The following is a 22,296-nucleotide window of genomic DNA, read 5'->3' as shown; positions in this document are numbered from 1 at the left end:
CTGAGTACGGCTGCATCGTCACTGATTTGTAGAATCATTTTTGATTCGATACAGGATCCGATTCAATTTGATTGGAATCTGGAAAGTTTTGCCTCAGTCAGAAATATTACAATTCTGATCATTTAACAGTATATATCCATAATTTCGTATCTATTAAAAGAAAGCTGACACATGTGAGACTTAATTAGAGATGTAAACAGAGAGTTATGAAACCTGCAGCTGCAGATACCCAGCGGGAAAAAAAAGAGGCAAACACAGCGCGGACCCGACGACGCACCAAAATCTGACTCTGACGCGTCGGGTCCGCGCTCTGTGTTCACGTTTGTATGCAGAATCCGTATGGCAAGCCGTTAGAGCCATAAATCGCCACTTTCCTAACCCGTTTGGTTAAGAAATGGCGTAAAAAACGCCGTTTAATTATTCAAAACGCCGAAAAAAGCGGCGTTCTGTTCCGACAAACGCCGCTTTTTCCGCCACTCGGATGGCGCCCTGAACGCACCATCCGAGTGGCGGAAAAAGCGGCGTTTGTCGGAACAGAACGCCGCTTTTTTCGGCGTTTTGAATAATTAAACGGCGTTTTTTACGCCATTTCTTAACCAAACGGGTTAGGAAAGTGGCGATTTATGGCTCTAACGGCTTGCCATAAATCCGTAAACCTGCTCCCAGTTACTGTTTTAGCTGCATGGTGTTTGACGACATGTTGTGAGGTTTAACCTGAGATGCTGGCGTTTCAGGCATAATAACGTTAATTTACAAATCGACACGGGATTTTAATGAATCAATATCACTTTATTCAATTTAGCATGGATTGTAATCAGAAAGGCGATAATCAAAACCCACCCCTAATCATGAACTTGCAAAGTAAAAACATGATCAATGTAAGGTAGCCCTTTTGTTATTTACATTTAAAAAGAGGATTAGTGTTACTGTGCGCTGGCTGAGTCTGTTTCTTTTCTTAGAAATAGTTTCTCCTGCCCTGGAGAAAATCCACTTGCATGGAACAGAAGAGGCTGTGGAGTGCAGGAACTACACTGCAAGCTGGTAGATATGCAGGTATCCCTGGGTCCTGCAGACTATCACCTAAAAACAATAAACAAAATGATTTTCTAAACTGTAGCAATGTAATGTACGTATAGTGTCAAATACATTGTTGTAGTCTTCATTAGCTTTAATTCACATGGAAGTGTTCCTAAAGTCATATGCTGTAATGATATTTCCATTATGAAAACATGATTTTGGACATTTCAAGTTTTTCACTTCGGCAGATAAAATGAATTGAGCAAAATCAACTCAAAATATTCCCACACGCCAGAATGTCCTCTCTTCCTCGCTGGCTCCATATCTGTCAATGGAATGATCACCTCTTCGCTCTCTGTCACCATCAACACACTCCACGAATCCCGTGGATGATTCACTTCCTTATATCCGTTTGAATCAGGTACCGAAGCAGTTACGTGCGTAATGAAGCTTCGGACGTCACTGGTCACGTGACTTTTGCCAAACGAAGCAAGCCTCGACACAGTGCTTCTGAACCAGTGTGTTGTTTTTTTCGACACACGCTCCGGAGCGTCAGCTTCAAGCGGGCCATCACTAAATTCCGGGGCTCCTCCTGTTTTTCAACTCGGTCCATCACAATTGTAATTTGTTGAGCAAAAAATATCTGTGTGCCTTGGGTGTGGTCTCTGGCCGGCTGCAGAGGAAGGGTGATGCTGCGAGCTCCAGGGGCAGCGCAGGGGCGGGGTGAACAGGGGATGTGAATGTGATTGTGCCTCTTTATGTTCACAGTGACAGTCGGAGGGGAGGAGAGCGGACGTGACAGCGGAGCGGGAGTGTCTGTGTCCCATTGTAAAACAGTAAAACCGAATGTAAAATAAAGAAGTGCTGTCACCACGTCCGTGTATTGTACGTGTGGTCCAATGGTCCAACTTCACACTCATGTTTCCAAAACTACAGACGCAGACAAAACTTTAAAAACAACAGTTTCTTGCCCTTGTCCCACCTTTTTTGAAATGTGATCCTTTTTGCAAATTATTGCATTTCCTTTTTTATTTACTTTCTACTTTTTAAATTTTTTTTATTTAATCTGACTATGTTGAGTTGACTATGTTGGTTGGTCCATTAAAACCCTGCCAAATCGTCTCTGCCACTGCCAAATAGCTCATCCTGCTATCGACTCTGCTGTTGACCTTCTAGATGCAAGTTTCAGCATTATGTGGAGTGAGCCCTAGTACCTCTCCAAGTTGGAAACCTGCTTCCATTTCATTAGGGACAGATGATTGGAAGCCACTGAACAGGACTTTATGATATAAAGTTATGCTATTTGGCAATTAGATTACGGTGACCCATCATAGCAGGCAGGAATCCCAGCGGTGATACGAATTAGAACAGGACCCCCAAAGAAAAGAAAAAGAATCTTACTGTGTCAGGAAGTTTTGTTCTTTAGAATACAAAACAGTTTTTGTGCCACAGCATTTCAAAGCGACAGCATGAATAAAAATGTCTTATCATTATTATTAGTAGTATTATCATTATGCATTATTACAATTGGATCTCAACAATCTCTACTCACAACCTTACAAATGCAGCGCCATTTAAGGGGAAACAAACAGGCCTACCAATCACTTAATATTTATTACCAAGAAGCATTGTTACAAAAAAGAATCAACACAATACAAATTTCCTTAGCATTTGTGCCAAATTTATATAGATGTTAATAAAATCTATCTTATTTGAAGCCTCAAAGCAAACCTGTTGATCTCTATTTTACACTATAATCTGCTCCAGAGCAAGTTAGGTCTCCAGTGGTTCCCCTAGTATGAAGTGAATAACTTTTACAATATTCAGACTGCAGATAATACCTCAAGTTTCCTCAGTTGGCCCAAATTCTGGTTCGTAGGTCAGGCCTCGGGTCTTAACATTAAGCAAATCCAATATCAGAAGGCCAAAAACACTTCACATATTAATATTTGCCCCTGTGTAGTGATAACTACGTCAAAAATGCAGAAGCACTGTGTGAAAAATTAAGCACATACCATCACTGTTTTTTGAACAACTTTGACTCTCATATCTTATTGTGCATGAATTTTTGCCCACCTTTTCATTGAGGTTTGTAGGTGTCTATTTATACAGAGGTCTCACCACAGCATTTAGGTCAAGCTCTTTTCTGTTACAGTCATTGTCCTGTTGCACGATAGTTTGTATAGAATGACATTTTTCTCATACCAATTGCACCAACAAAGAAGCCATTGTGCACGAGCGAGTGTCTGCTTTGCACGCGTTACTACAGTTTTACGCTTTCGCGGGGACACTTCAGGTTACTGCATAGAACTGAGATACACTGTGGTAGCCACAGAAACGCTGTTTAAAAATGTATTTGTTTACAACTTGAAAAATAAAGTTTGATGAATTAATTATCAACAGGCAATTAAGTAATGTTAATAAGTATTGGTAATGAATACTGACAACTGTTACTGGATTCATTTAATGTTGAAGAAATATTTTAAATCAGAGGATTCTAAGGCATGTTCTGAAGCCTCTGCATTGCCGTCACATTAATCTGCTGTACAGTATAACATTTTTTACTGATTTTTAAAAAAACAAAAAACATAATGAGAAACCCACATCTTCCCTAAGAAAAAGATCAAATTGTTTATTAGCCTATTGAGTAAACATAATTTTAAAAAATGTGAACTCATATAGAATGTGTTCATGTTGTTGTTGGTGAATGTGCTTCACTAAATGAAACAGCTGTACACATCTGGCTGCAGAGCTCCACTCACTCTGTGTTCAGCTTCGACTGTAAGATTTCATCCATATAATATTTCAGGTCCTCTGAACAGACAGACTGTGGAGTGAACAGGAGAGAAGGATGTGGCAGGCTGTCCTTGGTAAGGAGCTCAGTTGTCTGAACTAGTGTCTGATGTGGTTGTTGATGTCATGCTATGTAAACCAAAGGCTCTTATAAGTATGTTACACACATACATACTTGTAGCTGCTGTGTGCTAGTAATTGCTATGTTTTTAATGCTTTGCGGTTATCTCTGTGCAGCTAACCACTGGATTAACTTCAGTTATGCCTGCTGTAGATCCATCACTCTGGTCTCCAGTCCTGGATCTGCAGATCACAAAACTTTATCTCTGGGCTTTTTTGGCTAATTGAATATATCTGACGCACAGTCTACATGACCTGCACTCCCTCCGACTCTTTACTTGAAGCAGATAAAGTTAATCGGTGTATACGTTTCACCACTGATGCAGCTCTACAGATGAGCCAGTTGCCAGTGCCGTAGGCACTAATGCACCCTCAGACCATCAGAGAAGCAGGATTTGAACTTAATGCTTAAAACAAGCTGGATGGTCTTCAGCAGAGAGGACAGCATCCATGTTTTCTAAAAGAAAATTCAAATTTGCTTTCATCTTTGTGTTTTGGTTCAAATCTTAAATACATCCGAAGGAAGTGTGACATCATTTAAAATACAGGAACACGGGGGCAGGCAGATATGTTGCAAAGAGACAGAAGTGCTGTACATGTAGAAAAACACTGGTAGAAAAACACTGGTTTCCTATCTGCACTCACAACCCACAGGAGAGAGAAAACGTGCAAACCAGCACATGACCACTTTTTAAATTCCCCTCTTGTTTAGTTGACATGTCGATGCCCTCCAGAGGCCAAGAAATGTATGACTCATGCTGGTCTGATTCCAAACTGCATATGCGTGCTTTACATGTGCCTGTGGGAGGAGCAAAAATGATATTCTTGACACACTGTTATTAAATTTCAAGGCTATTATCAAGTGGCATCATTTTAAATAGAGCACAACTTTATTATTCATAAAAGTTGAGCTCTCTACTTTTTCCAGAAAAAGCTTTCTGTCTTTTGTTAGCTTTATTATATTCTAAATTCATTAAAATGCATGGTGGCCTTAGTACATAAGTAAAGATTGTGCTAAAGATTCCTACAGAATAGATAATCACTGTGCAACAAAGGGAATCTAGGATGAATTGGTGTGGTCGGTCTGCACAAGTGGAGACCTTAACTTTATCTAAATACAGTTCTACTCTTTTTAAAGTACTGTTACTGTATAATAGCATTCAATTTTAACAATATTATTAACAGCGTCTCAAGAATATTTCAACATGCAACAACCTGAACCAGAAATGCCTTTTTGAATCAGACCGGTATAAATAATATATGTATTGGCCTCTGGAGGGCGCCCACATGTCAACTAAATAAAAGAGGTGGAGTTTAAACAGGTCATGTGGTGACTTTTTCTGAACTATGATGTAAATAAGTAATCTCAAGAACAGAAAATAATTGCTTTCCTTGTAAATTGAAGATGTCCTTCTCAATGTCATCAGAGCACTCTGGAAGTCTTACATGAATTTGGAACATAGCACAAGAGGGTGTGACATCACAGCATTGTACGTCACATAACTAGCAGACCTGCATACAAGAAGTGGATGAGCAAGCATGGAAGCTTGTGAGTTCACCAGAATATTGGAGATGTTCTGTCAGTTGAGGTGAGTGCGGTGCACTTTGCTGTGGTCTTCTTGGGGAGCCAGATTGGAGCTGGCAACACAAACACTGGAAAAACTGCTCAGGAAAGCTAGCTCTGTGATTGGCAGCAGGAAGTGATTGAACAAACTGCCATCCATCATTGATATTTCTGGCAACCCACTGCACCACGTACTTCTATAAAGAGTGATTCAGATCTTTTGCCCCAATTGATAGAGGAAATGCACTGATTTCCATGACAGAATCATGTCTGTTTTTAATGCAGTTTCCTCTGAGGGCTTAAAGATCACCAACATCATGACTTTCAGCCTCGTTGTTTCCACAGAGAGATTTCTCCAGAGTCTCTGAACGTTTTGATGATATAGATTTTGATGACTCTAGATGATGAAATATTTCAAGTCTTCACAGCTTTACAGTGAAGAACATTATTCTGAAATTGTTACACAATTTGTTAATGGACGTTTTTGCTGAGCAAACAAATTGCCCACCTTTCCTTCAGAGCAACTCTGTTTCTCTAAGTTGCTCTTTAAATACCTAATCATGTTACTGACCTGTTGCCAAGTAATCCAATTACTTTTAAAATGTCCCTCGAGCTATTTCTTTTTAGCACCACTTGTTTTTCCGGCCTTTTGTTGCCCCATCCGAACCGTTTTGAAACATCTTGCTGAAAACAGGCTTTTAAACACCATTCACTGGTGTAAAATACAGCGTTCTGTTGAGATCCCCGCAATTTTTTACATTGTTCTGACTCATTAAACTGCAATTTTTATATAATTTCTTCAACCAGGTAGGTAGGTAGTGTAAGTGCCAAGTTACGGCACTATTGCCTTGCCATATCAAACTTCAGCAGGGCGTCCAAAGCAGACACTCGTGCACGAATCTTGGCTTCTTTGTATGTGCAGCTGCCGCGTTCTATGCATGAGGAATTTAATTGCACCCATGAAGTAAAATTATTTGCTCGGATTGTGTTTTTGCTTGCAGATTTGTTATGACAAAAATATAATTCAATAAGTTTGAGTTAGGATTTAGCTGTCCTGTGACTTCAAAGCAAGCCCCATCGTTAAACTTCCACCCCTGTGTTTGACAGCAGGTATGAGGTGTTTGGGCTTAAACGCTAGGTTCAATTTTTCAACCAACATGATGTTGTGCACAACGCGTAAACATCTCCACTTTAGTCTTGTCTGTCCAAATAAACCTTCCCAGACTTGTTGACTGCAACATATGGGCCTAAACTCTATTTACACTACCACCCCTTTTTCTCCAAAGACATGCATATTAGGTTAAATGATGATTATAAATTAGCTGTATACTGAAAATGGTACATCTGTAGATGTGAATATGAGCTAAATAAAGATGTGATTTAAAACATGGTGAGCACTGTGCACAAGACTTGAAGATTGCTACATAAATGCTAGTCCAATTGTAAAATGCATTTTTAGTTCCTTTACAGTTATGAGAGTTTAGCTAACTTCAGGTTCAATCAAGCATACTAAACAGGGACAGGAGAGGCTTGGTGTTTCTAACAAATCCTAAATTTGGCATGCAGTTTATGTCTTGACTCATTCTCACGTTGCAAGCTGCTATCTGAATTCATTTATAGTGCAAACAAAGCAAAGTTTCATTGGCTACTGTGTCTAAGATTCTATCATGTAAAGGGTATTTTCAGTTGTAGTGCATTACATGTTACACATAAAACCCATCAGCTAACATTTATCGAACTGTAAGCTAATGCAGATTAGTGTATGAAAGAATAGTCGCTAAAATGAGTTTAAAAGGCTAAACTGTAGCTTCCTTTATCCTCACTGTGCTGACAGCAATGATAATTATCACACATCTAGATCATGTTTGTCTTGAGGAAAGTACAGTTTTCCTTCAACTAACTCACAGCAGCTTACTGATGATGAAACTAACTAACCAGTATCATAAGTTCACAAAGAACTGACTGTGCTTAAGATGTTCATTATTACAAAAGGTTTTTCTTACCTTTCCTCTGATTCTGTAAGCTTTGAAGATGAGAGTAAGAACAAGAGGAATATATACCTGGAAATTTTGAGGGAAGTAGTGGGTGGGCTGAGGTTATGATTTGGAGCATGTTGTGGCTACTTTTTTTGGTAATTGTTCTACAAATATCTAGAACAGCCACAGACTGACATTAGTCTAAGAGCTCATGTGGAGAGCCTAACAATTTCTTTTTGTTTTGTTTTTTATTAACGCACACTGTCAGTACTTGAGCCTCTTATGGCTGTAACAAAAAGCTGGACTCAAAAGCAGACTCGAGGAAAGCAACTAGGAGTTCAAAAGTTTTAGTGACAACAAGAATTTGTAACAACACGGTCACGGGGAAAGCCAGAGCAGGAAGCAGTTGTCACAGGAAGAGTGAGCACTTTAAAAAAGGAGCACAGAGTTAATCATATAGTTCCAAAAGGAGTAAAGTAGAGTAAAGCTAACTTTCTAGACAGGCATTTCAGAGGAATAGCTCTAGAGGACAACCACACATTCTCACCTTGCACATAGCAAGGAGCTGAGGTCTTTCAGCGGTAGGACAGACTCTGGTCAGGTTCCAAGTTTTCTTCAGTTCTAGCCACATAGAACTGAAGAAATGGCCACTTCTGGGAACAACAGTGGTTGGCATCCCAGGGAAACCTGATAAGGAGAAAGACCTGTAGCTCAGGAGGTGAGACAGTTATGTGCATACTCAATCCATGGCAACTGAGAACTCCAAGAGGAGAGGGTGTAGGAGCCCATGCAGCAGAGTGCAAGCTCGAGCTCCTGATTCAGAATTCATGACAGTTTGCACATTAATGGTCAAGAAACTGGCCTCCCAGCCCATTGTTCGTCAGTGCTGCTAGTTTCAGTCATTGATGAGTGACAAAATGTTTGTCCCACTGAAAACACTAATGAACAGAATCAAATTTCTGGGACAAAACGACAAGTTCAATTTTGTCTGCTGCTGCCAAAATCATGCAGACAGAAATGAACAAATAAACTTTATCTGTGGTGTGACCACAGCTATCAAAACAGGGCACAACCTATGACTAAACACACACAACATGCCTTCATTTCTTCAGATCAGAAAACTTGTCCAGCTTTGACCTGCTCAGTGTTACAAATTGTAACATTGTTGTGATGTAACATAGCGGTCTCCAACCTTTTTTGCGCCACGGACCGGTTTATGCCCGACAATATTTTCACGGACCGGCCTTTAAGGTGTCGCGGATAAATACAACAAAATAAAACTAGTACCGGTACCGAAAAAAAAGAAGATTTATTCATAACACACGTGAAAAGACCCAGGAAAACCGAGTTAACGATAAAAACGGTAACAAAATAACGCTGAAAACCGATAAAAACCCTGAAAACCATACATTTCACACCTGAGCCTCAACTCTCGCGGCCCGGTACCAAACGACTCACGGACCGGTACCGGTCCGAGGCCCGGGGGTTGGGGACCGCTGATGTAACAGATACAATATAAGAGTTATTTATCAATTTTCTTTGCCACATATCTTTGCATATATCTTGCTTTACAGTGGGGCAAAAAAGTATTTAGTCAGCCACCGAGTGTGCAAGTTCCCCCACCTAAAATGATGACAGAGGTCAGTAATTTGCACCAGAGGTACACTTCAACTGTGAGAGACAGAATGTGAAAAAAAAATCCATGAATCCACATGTTAGGATTTGTAAAGAATTTATTCGTAAATCAGGGTGGAAAATAAGTATTTGGTCAATAACAAAAATACAACTCAATACTTTGTAACATAACCTTTGTTGGCAATAACAGAGGTCAAACGTTTACTATAGGTCTTTACCAGGTTTGCACACACAGTAGCTGGTATTTTGGCCCATTCCTCCATGCAGATCTTCTCGAGAGCAGTGATGTTTTGGGGCTGTCGCCGAGCAACACGGACTTTCAACTCCCGCCACAGATTTTCTATGGGGTTGAGGTCTGGAGACTGGCTAGGCCACTCCAGGACTTTCAAATGCTTCTTACGGAGCCACTCCTTTGTTGCCCGGGCGGTGTGTTTTGGATCATTGTCATGTTGGAAGACCCAGCCTCGTTTCATCTTCAAAGTTCTCACTGATGGAAGGAGGTTTTGGCTCAAAATCTCACAATACATGGCCCCATTCATTCTGTCCTTAACACGGATCAGTCGTCCTGTCCCCTTGGCAGAAAAACAGCCCCATAGCATGATGTTTCCACCCCCATGCTTCACAGTAGGTATGGTGTTCTTGGGATGCAACTCAGTATTCTTCTTCCTCCAAACACGACGAGTTGAGTTTATAGCAAAAAGTTCTACTTTGGTTTCATCTGACCACATGACATTCTCCCAATCCTCTGCTGTATCATCCATGTGCTCTCTGGCAAACTTCAGACGGGCCTGGACATGCACTGGCTTCAGCAGCGGAACACGTCTGGCACTGCGGGATTTGATTCCCTGCCGTTGTAGTGTGTTACTGATGGTGACCTTTGTTACTTTGGTCCCAGCTCTCTGCAGGTCATTCACCAGGTCCCCCCGTGTGGTTCTGGGATCTTTGCTCACCGTTCTCATGATCATTTTGACCCCACGGGATGAGATCTTGCGTGGAGCCCCAGATCGAGGGAGATTATCAGTGGTCTTGTATGTCTTCCATTTTCTGATGATTGCTCCCATAGTTGATTTTTTCACACCAAGCTGCTTGCCTATTGTAGATTCACTCTTCCCAGTCTGGTGCAGGTCTACAATACTTTTCCTGGTGTCCTTCGAAAGCTCTTTGGTCTTGGCCATGGCGGAGTTTGGAGTCTGACTGTTTGAGGCTGTGGACAGGTGTCTTTTATACAGATGATGAGTTCAAACAGGTGCCATTCATACACCGCATTTTTTCTTCAATAGTTTCATCACGTTTACTGTCTAAGAGCGCTAGCAAGCACTCTCTGCTTATGGTTAATGGTCTGTATTTGAATAGCGCTTTACTCAGTCCCTATGGACCCCAAAGCGCTTTACACTACCATTGTACCCACAGCTGCCCTGGGGCGCACTGACAGAGGCGAGGCTGCCGGACACTGGCGCCACGGGGCCCGCTGACCACCACCAGTAGGCAACGGGTGAAGTGTCTTGCTCAAGGACACAACAACCGAGACTTTCGGAGCCGGGGTTCGAACCAGCAACCTTCTGATTGCAAGGCGAACTGCCAAGTCTTAAGCCACGATGCCCCCCCCCCCCCAAAAAAAAACAAAAACAAAAACGGCCCGTCGTTTTGGTGGAAGAATGTACCATGTCAACCAATCAAAAAATGATATGGCTTATCGTTTTTTCACTTTCACATGTTTCTCCCACTGAAACTTTTTGAGACAAACTGACAAGTTCAATTTTATATTTTTCATATCATTTTACAGAGCTGCCAGCTCCAATGTTGATGCTTTAAAATCTCACCACTACATGTAAACGTCTTGATCCTACCCAATTCAATTACCTAAAAAACTCTGATATGATTGAAGATTGTAATAAAAGTGTTTATCAGAGGGAAAGTATGATTTCTAGGACACCTGAGCCTAACATTAGCTGGCATAATGTTACCTTATAACCAGTTGCTGTTGTTTAGTCGGCTTGTTATCAACTGTCCAAAGACGGGAAGGTCACACGTCTAATCTGCTGACAATAAGTGACTGCAACAATATCTGGAATAAATAAACATGTTTATGTATGTTATTGTGTTTGAGCCCTGAGTTCAGTTCAAGAGATGAGGCTCAAGGTGAGAAAGAGTTGATGAAAATGTACATGTACAAATGTTAACTACCCATATATCATTCGAAAGAGTTGTGATCTTTAAATTAAAAGCAACTTATAAGGTGTATGTCACTGATCTTTAGCCACAAAGGAAATAGGCAGAACGGCGATGTCCATCTCAGCCATTGTATTCGAGCCTGTTCTCACTTGGTCCGCATAATATACCGATGATTTGTCACGTCCCGAGGCGTTCCTCATGAACGCGCCGGGTTGTAGATGGAATCCAATAGATAGATGCTTCCAGCAGTAATACACGTTCCAGCTGTGTATTCCAGCCCTGACCTGATTCCTAACCTTCCTACTTTTCAATAGTATAGGAACTACAAGTAAACCAGCAGTTTGAGAGTGAAGTGTTCTTATGGGGTGATATGGTACTATGAGGTCTGGCGTGGAGTCAACAATCTGTCTCTGAACATGGGCAAAACAAAGACATAATTGTCAACTTCAGGAGAGCACAGAGAGATCACTGTCCACTGAATATTGATTGATCCTCGGTGGAGGTTGTCAAGAGCACCAAATTCCTTGGTGTTCACCTGGCAGATTACCTTTCTTGGTTCATCAACACCAGCTCCATAAGTACGAAGGCCCAACAGTGTCTTTACTTCCTGTTGAAGCTGAGAGAAGCCCATCTCCCACCATCAATTCTCACCACCTTCTACAGAGGGACTATTGAGAGCGTCCTGAGCAGCTGCATCACTGTCTGGTATGGTAACTGTACCGTATTGGATCACAATACCCTACAACGGATAGTAAGAACAGCTTAGAAGATCATTGGAGCTTCTCTTCCCTCCATCATAGACACCAGCATTGTGGAGGACCCCCACGCATCACACACACACTCTTCACCCTGCTGCCTTCTGGCAAGAGGTACCAGAGCATTTGGGCCCTCACTGCCATACTGCGAGATAGTTTTTTCCCCAAGCCATCAGACTCCTGAACACTGGACTTGACACACACACAAATACCTTCATACACGTCACTACCAAGCACTTATCTGCACAGGCTCATACACACAAACACACCTTCATACATCAAGTTACTGTCATTGCTGCACTTTTCTGTTGCACGGTTGTGTCTGCATTGTCTTGTGTCTGTATTGTTCTGTTCTCTCTGCTGAGGCACTGTCTTTGTTTTGGGTTTTTTTTTTGCAATTTTTGCACAATGCACTTTATGTTGTCCTGTTTTGATTGTCTGTTTTAAATGTCATTTGTAGCACCATAGTCTTGGAGGAACACTGTCTAATTTCACTGTGTACCACTGCACATGGTTGGAATGACAATAAAGCCAGTTAACTTGACTTTAAAGTAAGATGGGGCCTGCTTATTGTTATTATTATTATTATTATTATTATTATTATTATTATTATTATTATTATTATTATTATCATCCTCACTATATAACCTTGTATGTGAGCAAAAGGATTTTGAATTAGATTCTGAATTTAAAAGGAAGAAAAGTCAAAATACACTCTCTTTTTCTAGCATTTTGGATACATTTTGCAATAAACAAGCACACTGTTACATTGCAGCTGATGAAGCTAATCACGGAAATAGTTTTAAATTAGACTCTCTCACAGTGAAGCTGTTCATCATGCTCTGATGCAGCTAAAACCATGCAGACAGAAATGAGCAAGTAGTGGTGTAACCACAGCTATCAAACCAGGGCACAACCTATGAATAAACACACACAACATGCCCCCATTTCTTCAAATCAGAAAACTTCTCCAGCTTTGACCTGCTGAATGTTAGAAGTTATAACATTTTTGTTGCAATACAATATAAGATACAGATACCATATAAGACATCTTTACAGTTATTATCAATGTTTTTCTTTGCTGCATATCTTTGCAAAGATATGCTTCCTATATTTAATGTCTTCGGTTGGTATCTGCAATGTAGAAAGTAATCAAAATAAAAACTTTTGACTTGTAGTGAATATACATACATACATACATATACAAAAAGTTTCCGATCTCAAATCTCTGTTTTCTGCATTATTCTATATATATATATAAGAAACAATGTGAACAGATGTGATAAACTTTCTTTTACAAGAAATCAAAATGTATGAAGGAAAAGTAGGAAATGTAAAGTGTGAGACTCTTCATTGCCATGGATTATTCATGAAACTGTGATGGTTCAAATTTTTGTCACACATACCGAGGTGTACATTAATGATTAATGTATCTGGTATGTAAGTTACTTTAGTTGATGGAGGTGCACAATATATAAATAAATCCCTTATGTTACATTTACTAAATTTGAGTGCATGTTACTCCTCAGTAGTTGATTACAGCAGTTTTCTGAATTGCCAAAGCTCAACTCTTGTTCTCTAAGCTAAATTCTCAAAATCCTTAAAGAAACAACCGCCTGAAAGACGGCGAGTTTGTTGTTATTATAATAAAGAATACATGCGCAGGGGGGGCTTTTTAAAAAAAGCACTACTCTATCACACATGACACCAACTGTATTCCCCCCAGCGCGCCAGCCGCCGGTTCTCTCTGGGGCCTCCCCGCACACGGGTGTTTTTTGTCTGGTTTCGGGCAGGCTTTTCCCGAGACGTCCACCAGAGGCCGCTGTTTAACTAACCCAAATCCCAAGATTCAAGATTCAAAGCGTTTTTTTGTCATGTGTGCAAAGAAAAGGCATTTCTCCGTACAATGAAATTCTTTCTCTTTTGCCGTGTTATTTGTAAATAAAGTACAAAATATTAATAAATAAGTGGAGACAAAAAAATTGAAGTGCTAAATAGATTTATGTGCAAAAGAGCTATGAGCTTAATATGCTGGTTTGATATGTGAGAAGACCTGATGTCCAAAACTTATTATTACTGTTCAAGAGTCTGATAGCAGTGGGGAGGAAGGAGTTGTTGAGTCGGGATGAAGTGTGAACAGTCGGTGTTGGGGGTGTGTGAGGTCTTTGAGGATGGAGGCAGCTCTCCTCTGGACTCTGCGATGGTAGATGCTCTGAAGAGAGGGCAGCGGGCTCCTGGTGATCTTCTCCGCAGTTGTTATAACTCACTGCAGGTGTTTGCAGTCTATAGCAGTTGTGCTGCTGGTCAGGCTGCTCTCCACAGTGCAGCTGTAGAAGCTGCTGAGGATCTTGGCCAAAATACCAAATTTCCTCAGCCTCCTCAGGAAATACAGCCACTGCTGAGCCTTCTTGACCAGCTGTGTGGAGTTCAGTGTCCAGGTGAGGTCCTCAGTGATGTAGACGCCTAGGTATCTAAAGCTGCTCACCTTCTCCACTTCATTCTTCAGGATAAACAGCAGCTGGTGAGGCCTCCTCTTCTTCCTCCTGTCTACTATCATCTCTTTTGTCGTATCAGTGTTGTGGGTGAGGTTGTTGTCCTCACACCATGACACCAGACTGGCCTTTCCCATAAGCCGCTTCGTCACCTCCAGTGATGCGACCAATCACTGCAGTGATTGTGATATATATTGAAACCGTTACTATAAGCCATTTCTTATGTCAATAAGGGAAGTAACAAAAAATGAGAACCCTAATTTCAACAGATGCTTTGTTACCACTGTGATTTTCACTATATACTCATGTTTCTGTTGATTGAGTGAGTAGCTGGTGAGAAATCCTTTTTTTTTGGTTTGTTTGTTTTTTGTTTTGTTGTTGTTTTATAGAACAGGGTTTTAAATGTGTAACAAATACACACCCATGACATGATAACATTGTGTGGTTGTGAGCACAGCTATAACTGCTTTCATTGGTTTGATACATTGGCCGGAACTTCAGAGGTTTTGTGGGTTTAGTTGGAAGCTTTTCTTTTGTGCTTAGAGTTTTGAGAAGTTTACATGTGATTAACATCTGATGATGAGCTTGTTACGCAGAAAGTGGCGCTAGATCAAGTATGTTGGTGGAAAAAAGTATTATCTTTACTTTATAAAACAGACAGCTGAACACAATCTTGTATTCTTGGGTCTTTACTTTACAATATGAAGCAATTATTGTGATTTGATTGTATATAAATAAAATTGAACTGAATAGAGTCCAAACGTAGAGGAAAAGGGTGAGTTGTCATATTGTCAGGAGGTGAGGTGAGTTTTTTTCTGGCTGGCAGAAAACAAAAACTTCTATTAAAGCTCTTCAGTTGTTTCATACAAATCAGCTAAAGAGTTTTGATAAAATATTTCTACCCAACCTTCGTACCTTCCTACATTCCTGGAAAACATGAGCTTTCTAGCATTACAGCCAATTTCTTGAATTAGTTCAAATTAGATATGGATATTGTAATTAAAAGGTTTCCTCTGCTTCTGTAAGCTTTAAAGATGAGAAAAAGAGGGAGAGTAAAATATATCTGCAAACTGTGAGAGGTGTGGTGGACGATGGGCAGATGTTTTCCTGTAAAAGGAAACTTAAAATCCTCTGAAAGGAGAAACACAAATCCACATTCTTTCAAACCTGTGTACACACAAAAACATGGAAAGTAAACTTCCAACAAAGAAAGTGTTTAAGTAAAAGTTACGGTCAGTGCCCACTTTAATGTTCAAAGTATTTTATACTCATTATTATATTATTTTCTCTGTTATTAAAACTTGATTGATGTAGAGTATTTGACTCGTACTCTGTGTGGTGTAACCACAGGAGCTGCATGTGTCTGAATGCAAAGCAGTTTTAGAAGAAAAACAAGTTGCACAGATTAAACGCAGCCTCTACAGAATAATGCGGTTGACATGACTGATTGTCAGCACCTGCTGTTGTTTTGCACTCTGCCTGGATACTTCCTGGAACATTTTGTGCTTTCGGGTGTGACTTGAAGTGTGGAGAACAATCACAGATTGACGTGAGTCTAAGATATTGATGTGGAGAGTCTGACAATGTTTTTAAAAACAATTCATGCACACTTTCACTACTTGAGTTTGTCAGGCTGTAAAAAAAAAAGTTAAAAACTATCACTACACCACCAGGAACATAATAATGACCAAATATATTCTCGTGACAACCGAGAAAACAAGTATCTTTCAGTTTAACTCTTTCTGTGATGTCCTGCTTGTTTGGAATTAAAAAGGGCCACCTAAACACATGAGATAGCATTAGAAAGGCCAGTGTGCCCTCTTTTGAGCACAATAGGACTTGTTAGAGTCAGTAGACTGCAGATTGTAGTCTACAGAGTTCTACTTTCTTACCCCTTCCAATTCAAGTGCATAATCATAGCTTTGGTAGTTTTTCACTTTAACCCCTGGTGTCACCACCATTACGACATTAACAGCAAACTCATTAATCAGTTATGGCTCAGGTGACCTATCTAATGTGACTTAGCTACAGTTGCAGCTTGGAATAAAAGTGACTGAACCTCTTTAAGTTTTGTGACGATGTTTCTCATCTGAGAAGCTTCTTCAGTTCTAAAGCCAAAAGGTTTTTAAACCCTAGTGGTAGTGTCGCTACTATTGTTCATGTACCTCATCACCTGAGCCAATGTGTGAAGAACAGCATGGGCCATTACAACTAGAGATGGACCGATCCGATATTACGTATCGGTATCGGTCCGATACTGACCTAAATTACTGGATCGGATATCGGAGAAAAATAAAAAATGTAATCCGATCCATTAAATATCACGAAAGCACCTCACAAAACTTGCAACACGCCGTAACTCGCCTCAGAACGTCGGAGCAGTATGCATCACGTGATAGAGCAGCTGTGGCATGCGGGACCTGTCGGTGGTCTGGATAGCATTTGGAGCTTCGCTAGCAACCTGGCATTTCATCTCCGACAAAGTTATCCCCGAGAGAAGTAAAGCAAGTGTGTAAGTCCATCTCTGAATGTTTGTAAAGCATTCCTGCGTTAAGCTTAACGAGCGACTGCCTCTCGCTCTCCGGCTGCTACTTCAATCGTGAAACTGCTAATGATCAGCTGATCGGCTTTTCTGTTGTGAGTCTCTCTTGTTTGTTTTTGGTCCACTTTGCGCCAGAAAGAGCAAACCAGCGGCTGAACAACAGCAGCACGTTTAAGCTTGATAAGCTGTTGTTACAATTTATTTAATATTACTTTCTACACCAGGATCTTTTTCTACGTAGCTGACGGCTGGTAACTGTGCAGGGGCGGATCTAGCAAAGTTTAGCCAGGGGGGCCGATAGGGCATTAACTGGGAAAAGGGGGCACAAAGACATACTTTTCTTTCTTATTCTCATTTAAAATGTCTAGCTTTTAATAAATAATTATCTGACACCCAAAGTTTTAATTTGATGTAAAATGAATAGAAGTCAATTACTGTATATAGTGACTATTAAGTCTAATATATATACCCTAGTAAGCTTTAGTACATTTTCCTTTGGGAAGGTACCATCTGTGCAGTCTGCAATTTTGTTGAAGAAAGATGTTGAATCTATTTAATATTTCTTGAAAAATAATTGATTTCTGTGCATTTTTTTTCACACTGCATCAAATTAAGGTTGATTACGTTGATTAAGCATCATGAGGTGGAGCGTGAGGGGTGGTTCCCTATTTTTTATTTATTTATTTTTGTTGTTGCTGGGAGTTGGAACCCTATTAGTTAGGTTGCTTAATATTTACGCTAAGTACTCTTTAAAATACCAGAATAGGGAGGATGGTGTAGGTCTAAGTTTATTAGATTGATCAGTATTGCTGAACTATGAAATATTTTTTTTGTATACAGGTATAACAGAATAGCTTTAGTGTAGTTGTTGTTTTAAACTTGAGTATGAACTTGCAGACTTGCAAAATGCAGCAAGATATTTAAAAAAAACAGTTTTGTTGATTAAAAAACACTATATCGGATTCATATCGGTATCGGCAGATATCCAAATTTATGATATCGGTATCGGTATCGGACATAAAAAAGTGGTATCGTGCCATCTCTAATTACAACACCAGAGGTTTCAAGTGAAACCACTGAAGACCTTGCCTCAGACAATCATGTGACCTACTGAGGTCACCAGATGTGAGGTATCTGGGAAGGGATCTCAAAACTGCCTTGTATGTAGGTGGCCGAGAGTTAGTGTTGCAGCCACCCCCCATGTTGACAGATGGCTGTGCACAGTAGACATAGATTATGTTCCAGCTCTACTTTGGTTTTTGGTGTTGGTGCTTTTGAGCTCTTCAGATAATGACGTTAGCTCTCTTCTGTGTTTTTTCTGTCACAGTCTCATCTCTGTGTGAGTCCGTAGTATCTTTTGTGTTGAGGTTAAGTCTCCGTGTTTCCTCACCTTTCTGTCTTTGTGTCAAGTCTGAATGTTTGAGTCAGTGCTACTAGTATATAAGTGGTGGCTTTGCTTATGCATGTGTGTGCATGTGTTGCGCACAACTTTCAGACCTTTGAATGACCTTTGCCCCCCCCCAACCCAATCCCTGGGTATGTTTAATTAGATATTAATTGTGGTTCTCTCTGATTCCATTCAATCTGAATCCTAGCCTGTTACCAGTGTGTATTTCTAATTCCTTGTTATTTAGAATAGATATTTTGTGGATCTAAATGTTTGGAGTCAATAGTGTATTAAGCTCAATAAAATCTTTTAAAATGTGAATTTTTAGTTAACAGGCACTGTGTTATTTAATTATGTTTTATCGTGTGTGACAAATATTTTGGTCTAAAGTGTAGATTTATACATACTGAAATTAGTTCAGATGGAGGATCCGTTATTTAATGTTGCTTTATCCTGTCACTATGGAGAATAGAGCCTCTGTAGAATATTTGACTTGTACTTGATCACAGGAGCTGCATGTGCCTGAATGTATTCTAAGAAGGATAATGCAAAGCTGTTCTTAAGAACTATTCATACACACTGTCAGTACTTAAAGTCTGTCAAGGCCCGTTAAAGCTGTAACAAAAATCTGGATTCAAAAGCAGACTTGAGTGAGGTGTAGTGAAAAAATAATTTGACCATCAAAACCAAACAGATTTTCTGAGATTTATTGAAAGACATTTGAAACCTTTGCAAAGGAACAGCACAAACAGGCATAGAAAGCATAGAGTGCATCACTACCTTGAACACAGAGCTTGCGCCCGCCAGAGGTGGTGTGCGTAGCGAAAGGCGCCCGCCATCACACACCATGCAGCTCAAAGATGATATTTCCTGTTTCTCCATTTCTCTGTAGGCTGATAATGATCGAGCCCAGCTGAATTCTCAGAGAATGAAGCGCTATACTGCGCATGACTGAATAGAAAATGTTTCCACATCTACAGACAGCTCTACGACTCATGCCGAGAAGTGACGTTAACCTTCTCATTGGTTGAGAGCGAGATCCCCCGCTGCTTTCACCTACCCGACTCGGCCACCTCAAATTTGGGTTCGACATGAAGTTGTCACTCCAATGAATGGTATTTCCTTTTTCCACCGTTGTGCGTCGTGGTATTTAATGCGCAATCTGCCAAAGCAGTACAACGCGCTCCACCGTGCGCTTTCACAGCCACAGAATGCTACACTTTACTTAGTTCTTCACAGGGAAGAGTCGTAACTTCTTATGATCCCCTGCGATGACTTCCTGTGTCTTCTTCTTGCTCTACTCAAAGCCAGAACAGAAAACAGTGACATTTTACAGCTTTGATCTCTGTCCCCGCCCCCCCCTCTCTCTGTCCCTCCCATCACTGGTCCCTCCACTTGTCTCCTCCCGCTCTCGCTCTCTCTTGCTCGCCCAACCTATCGCCACTCCTCTCTCCCTACATGTCTCTGTGATAAGACTACCGTTATACACTCTGGGCAGTACCAAAAGACTCCATGCAGCTGTTATTTCTAAGTTGATTTCATACTACAGGAGTTGACAGTAGAAAAGGGTTCACAACTGAAAATTAAAAGGGTATACATTTAATACTATTTCATATTAGTTAACATAAATATAAAAAAAATGTAAGGTAAGAAAATTGTTATAAAAGTTATTATTTTTCATGTTGTACTAATGGTTGTTAAGTTATTCATTAGGACTGCGATGTGTTAATCACTAATCAGTTTGTAAGCCTTTTCCTTATCGATTGGGAGTGCCTCCATTCTCCACTAGGGGGCTTTCGCAACTCAAAATCACTCTCGTGATTCTTTCCCTCTGTTTTCAGAGGTGTAAGACCTGGATGATTGCCCAAGAATTTTGCATAAGCAAAGCAGCGAGCTTGCACTAACTGTAATGCAGCTTCCTGATCTGGCATCTGGCAATAATATAACTTTATACAGGTCTGGATAAAAGTAGCAGTGCTTTTAAAAGGAGTACTTTTTCTGGCGCAATAGACCCATTTCCCGCCTAAAATCTGAATGTTTTCCATTACAACTGAGCACCACTTCAGTGTGGGTGGGCTTGTTATAGCAACCATAAAGCATCCCAAATGTACAAAATCTAACAACAGAGGACATCGAGGCAATGCTGCTCAGTCGATTTTTTCTTTTGTCCAGTGACGTCATCATCAGAGTTTGATGGTCTTAAAATATGTGCTCATTTAGACAAAGAAGTAAAATGTAATAGTTAATTCAATTTATGTTTTAATTTTCAATTCGGTGTATTTTTTTATAGGACAAAATCACACCTCGAAGTGTTTTATATTGTAAAACAATATTTATATTGTTTACTTTTAACACTAACACAACACACATGCTTTATTTAGAAAATTGAAGTGTGCAGAACAGTCGCAGACTGACATCAGTCTAAGAGTTGATGTGGAGAGTCTAACAATGTCTTTAAAAATCAACTCACACACACTCTCACTACTTGAGTCTATCAACGCCCGCTAAGGCTGTAACAAAACGCTGAAAAGTTTTATCTAAAAAAACTATCACCACACCATCAGCAACATAATAGCAACAAAAGGCCAGGATGTCCTCTTTTGAGCACAATAGGACTCATTGGGTTAGCTCAAATAAGTCAAAAGACATAGACCAAAAACAAATGTCCAGTAAAAAGGGACTGAAATGGACAGTTTGTGTTCAAACGACAAGCAGAAGCGGCCTAACTCTTTTGTACATTCCAACACTGCTCTCTACAGGGAAGAAGATGTTAGGACAGCCTGTTTTGTTTATTTATTTATTTATTTTTTTGTCCTATCTTATATATCCCATCACAGACTCTCTCAGATATTCTCTACAGCTTTTTGTTTCTGCAGTCATATCAGACTGACACTGTTTTTAAGAGCTCTTGTTGAGATTGTGCTATTGTGTTACACAATTCACACACATCTTCACTAGATTATTACTCTGCATAAATAAATTTATGTTGGTTCATATTTTAAATACATTTTGTTACAAACTGACAAGTTCAATTTTGTGTTTCTCCATCACATCAAATGTTTTATAGATCTGCCCACACACAAATCTCACAGCTAGATGTCAGTAGACTGCAGATTGTATTCTGAGTTCCTTTTTCTTACCCCTTCCAATTCAAGTGCATAATCCTAGCTATGGTAGTATGGAGCCAGAACACTTTGGGGTACTGACAAACAGAAAATGAAAGGAAAGGAAACTGAAAAACCAGCTGAAGTATACAAGTATGCACTGATTGCATGAAAATAGCAGGCAGTTTACAGTGATGCATTATGCACGGCAGGCTAAATTTAGATTACAGATCAAGACTTGTAAACAATGGTTTACATTTAAGATGATGGCGCTGGTTAGATTCACTCAATGAATCCCACCTGTCTACTAGATTCAGCTACTCTTGCAGCTAGTCTAAGGATCTTGGAATGGAAGTGACTGGACTTCTTTACGTTTTGTGAGGATGTTTTATCTCTCGTGTGAAAAGCTTCTTCAGTTCTAAAACCAAAAGGTCCCACCTTTAACCCTAGTGGTGGTGTCGCTTAAGAGAGTTGTTAACCCACTATTGATCATGCACACCATCACAAGAGCTAAGATGTGAGCAACAGCGTGGGCCATTACCACCTGAGGTTTTGCGTGAAACCACTGTAAGACCTTGCCTCAAACTATCATGTGTCCCACTGAGGTCACCTGAAGCAAGATGTGAGGCGCCTGGGAAGGGATCTCAATACTGCATTGTATGTAGGTGGCTAAGAGTTGGTGTTGCAGCCACCCCCTCTGTTGACAGATGGCTGTTCACAGTAGACACTGGTCATGGGC

This window comes from Copadichromis virginalis, linkage group LG3 (assembly GCF_057382275.1).
Source record: "Copadichromis virginalis isolate Kocher_CV1m ecotype Utaka linkage group LG3, C_Virginalis_male_GT1.1, whole genome shotgun sequence".
Classification (NCBI taxonomy): domain Eukaryota; kingdom Metazoa; phylum Chordata; class Actinopteri; order Cichliformes; family Cichlidae; genus Copadichromis; species Copadichromis virginalis.
This window is presented reverse-complemented; position numbering follows the sequence as displayed.